This window comes from Macaca fascicularis, chromosome 7, assembly GCF_037993035.2.
Source record: "Macaca fascicularis isolate 582-1 chromosome 7, T2T-MFA8v1.1".
NCBI lineage: Eukaryota > Metazoa > Chordata > Mammalia > Primates > Cercopithecidae > Macaca > Macaca fascicularis.
This window is the reverse complement of record NC_088381.1, coordinates 93,251,435-93,255,433: the sequence shown is the minus strand read 5'-3', so window position 1 is coordinate 93,255,433 and position 3,999 is coordinate 93,251,435. Positions and strand designations below refer to the sequence as shown.

The following is a 3,999-nucleotide window of genomic DNA, read 5'->3' as shown; positions in this document are numbered from 1 at the left end:
CACATAGACCAATGGAAAAAAATAGAGAACCCAGAAATAAGACCACACACCCACAATCATCTAATCTTTCACAAACCTGATAAAACCAAGCTATGTAGAAAGAATTCTCTATTTAATAAATGGTGCTGTGAAAGCTGGCCAGGCAGATGCACAAAATTGAAACTGGACCCCTTCCTTCTGCCATGTACAACTCAAGATCAATTAAAGATTTAAATACAAAACCCAAAACTATAAAAACCCTAGAAGAGAATCAAGAATTTTTTCATGTTTGTTGGCCATATAAATGTCTTCTTTTGAGAAGTGTCTCTTCATATCCTTCACTCACTTTTTGATGAGTTTGTTTTTTCTTGTGAATTTGGTTAAGTTCCTTGTAGATTCTGGATATTAGCCCTTTGTCAGATGGATAGATTGCAAAAATTTTCTCCTATTCTGTAGGTTGCCTGTTCACTCAGATGATAATTTCTTTTGCTGTGCAGAAGCTCTTTAGTTTAATTAGATCCCATTTGTCAATTTTGACTTTTGTTGCCATTGCTTTTGGTGTTTTAGTCATAAAGTCTTTGCCCATATCTATGTCTTGAATGGCATTGCCTCGGTTTTCTTACAGGGTTTTTATGGTTTTAGGTCTTACATTTAAGTCTTTAATCCACGTTTAATTAATTTTTGTATAAAGTGTAAGGAAGGGGTCCAGTTTCAGTTTTCTGCATACGGCTAGCCAGTTTTCCCAACACCATTTATTAAATAGGGAATCCTTGTCCATTGTTTGTTTTCATCAGGTTTGTCAAAGATCAGATGGTTGTAGATGTGTGATGTTATTTCTAAGGCCTCTGTTCTGTTCCATTGGTCTCTATATCTGTTTTGGTACCAGTACCATGCTGTTTTGGTTACTATAGCCTTGTAGTATAGTTTGAAGTCAGGTAGCATGATGCTTCCAGCTTTGTTATTTCTGCTTAGGATTGTGTTGGCTATATGGACTCTTTCTTGGTTCCATTTGAAATTTAAAGTAATTTTTTTTTAATTCTGTGAAGAAAGTCAGTGGTAGCTTGATGGAGATAGCATTGAATCTAACAATTACTTTGGGTAGTATGGCCATTTTCACAATATTGATTCTTCCTAGGCATGAGCATGGAATGTTTTTCCATTTGTTTGTGTTCTCTCTTATTTCCTTGAGCAGTGGTTTGTAGTTCTCCTTGAAGAGGTCTTTCACATCCTTTGTAAGTTGTATTCCTAGGTATTTTATTCTCTTTGTAGCAATTGTAAATGGGCGTTAACTCATGATTTGGCTCTCTGTATGTCTGTTATTGGTGTTTAGGAATGCTTGTGATTTTTGCACATTGATTGTGTATCCTGAGACTTTGCTGAAGTTGTCAGCAGCTTAAGGAGATTTGGGGCTGAGACGATGTGGCTTTTTAAATATACAATCATGTCATCTACAAATAGAGACAATTTGACTTCCTCTCTTCCTATTTGAATATGCTTTATTTCTTTCTTTTGCTGATTGTCCTGGTCAGAACTTCCAATACTATGTTAAATATGAGTGGTGAGAGAGGGCATCCTTGTCTTGTGCCGGTTTTAAAAGGGAATGCTTCAAGCTTTTACCCATTTAGTATGATATTGGCTATAGATTTGTCATAAATAGCTCTTATTTTGAGATACTTTCCATCAATACCTAGTTTATTGAGAGGTTTTAGCATGAAGGGGTGTTGAATTTTGTCGAAGGCCTTTCCTGCATCTATTGAGATAATCGTGTGGTTTTTGTCATTGATTCTGTTTATGTAATGGATTACATTTATTGATTTACATATGTTGAACCAGTCTTACATCCCAGGGATGAAGCCAACTTGATCATGGTGGACAAGCTTTTTGATGTGCTGCTGGATTCGCTTGCCAGTATTTTACTGAGGATTTTCGCATCTATGTTCATCAGGGATATTGGCCTAAAATTTTCCTTTTTTTGTTGTGTCTTTGCCAGGTTTTGGTATCAGGATGATGCTGGCCTCATAAAATGAATTATGGAGGATTCCTTCTTTTTCTATTGCTTGGAATAGTTTCAGAAGCAATGGTACCAGCTCTTCTTTGTACCTCTGGTAGAATTCGACTGTGAATCTGTCTGGTCATGGGCTCGTTTTGATTGCTAGGCTATTAATTACTGCCTCAATTTCAGAACTTGTTATTGGTCTATTCAAGGATTCAATTTCTTCCTGGTCTAGTCTTGGGAGGGTGTATGTGTCCAAGAATTTATCCATTTCTTCTAGATTTTCTAGTTTATTTGCATAGAGGTGTTTATAGTATTCTCTGATGGTAGTTCGTATTTCTGTGGGATCAGTGGTGGTCTCCCCTTTATCATTTTTTATTGTATCTATTTGATTCTTCTCTCTTTTCTTCTTTATTAGTCTGGCTAGTGGTTTATGTATTTTGTTAATCTTTTCAAAAAACCAACTCCTGGCAAGGAGCCAAGGAGAAGCAGCACCAGCTTTAGAAGCCCTACACCAACAGAAATATCGCAAAGGATCCCACTTCACTAGAAGAAGACATCAAAGAGACTCATCAAAGTGGCAGTAGTAAGGCTCTGGACAAAACTCCACATTTCCAGCTCTCTGACATTTTCTACGTCTGCCGTAAAGGAATGGAGACCATTATGGATGATGAGGTGACAAAAAAATCCTCAGCAGAGGAGTTGGAGTCCTGGAACCTGCTGAGCAGAACCCATTACAACTTCAGGTACATCACCCTTCAGCTTATAGTCCTGTGGGGGTTAGGAGGATTGATTTTGTACTGCTTACTGCTGCCGCTCAGGATAGCGCTGGACTTGACAGGGATTAGCCTTCTAGTGGTGGGCACGACTGTGGCGGGATACTTGCTTCATACCTCGCCAATCGATGTGATCATCTTGGCCAGCGATGGTTATTATGCCATGGTGGGTCAAGTTCATGGGGGACACATAGGTTTGATTCAGAGAGCCATGGTGAAGACTTACCCACACATTAGGTTTGAGTGCTTGGAAGTGAAGGATCGCCACCTGGTGGCTAAGAGACTGACTGAAGAAGTGCAAGATAAAAGCCTATCCTCATCTTCCCAGAAGGAACCTGCATCAATAATACATCGGTGATGATGTTCAAAAAGGGAAGTTTTGAAATTGGAGCCACAGTTTACCCTCTTGCTATCAAGTATGACCATCAATTTGGCGATGCCTTCTGGAACAGCAGCAAATAAGGGATGTTGATGTACCTGCAGCAAATGATGACAAGCTGGGCCATTGTCTGCAGTGTGTGGTACCTGCCTCCCATGACCAGAGAGGCAGATGAAGATGCCATCCAGTTTGCAAATAGGGTAAAATCCGCCATTGCCAGGCAGGGAGAACTTGTGGACCTGCTGTGGGATAGGGGCCTGAAGAGGGAGAAGGTGAAGGACATGTTCAAGGAGGAGCAGCAGAAGCTATACAGCAAGATGATTGTGAGGAATCACAAGGACAGGAGCCGCTTATGAGCTTGCCTCGAGCTGGCTGGGGCCACTGTGAGGAGTGACCACAGGCTAGGAGCTGGAGTTGCTGCCGCTGCCTCCACTGCTGCATCCTTTCCAGACTCCAGGGCTCCCTGGGCTGCTCTGGATCCCAGGACTCTGGATTTCACCAAGTGCAGTGGGATCCCTATGCACACGGCGCTACCTACCCTTGGCAGTATGAACGGATGCTGCTGGGTGTCGCAACCCAGGATAAGATGTCTTGTTTCTTTTACAATAAGTCATTGGAGATGTCAGGCCTCTGAGTCCAAGCCTGCGTGTATACATCCAGATGGCCTGGGCTACTGAAGAACCAAAAAAGTTGAAAATGGCTAGCTCTTGCCTTAACTGATGATATTACTTTGTGACATTCCTTCTCCTGGACAATAAGTCTCTGGAGCTCCCCACTAAGCACCTTGTGACCCCTGCCACTGCCCGCAAGAGAATAACCATCTTTAACTGTAATTTTCTACTACCTACCCGAACCCTATAAAACTGCCCCAC

The 3,999-nt window shown here is 41.2% G+C and overlaps 1 pseudogene; it reads left to right on the top strand.

The window, feature by feature from the left end:
* Positions 1–2,608: 2,608 nt before the first annotated feature.
* LOC102146853 (glycerol-3-phosphate acyltransferase 4 pseudogene) lies at positions 2,609–3,483 on the top strand (annotated as a pseudogene).
* Positions 3,484–3,999: the final 516 nt, after the last annotated feature.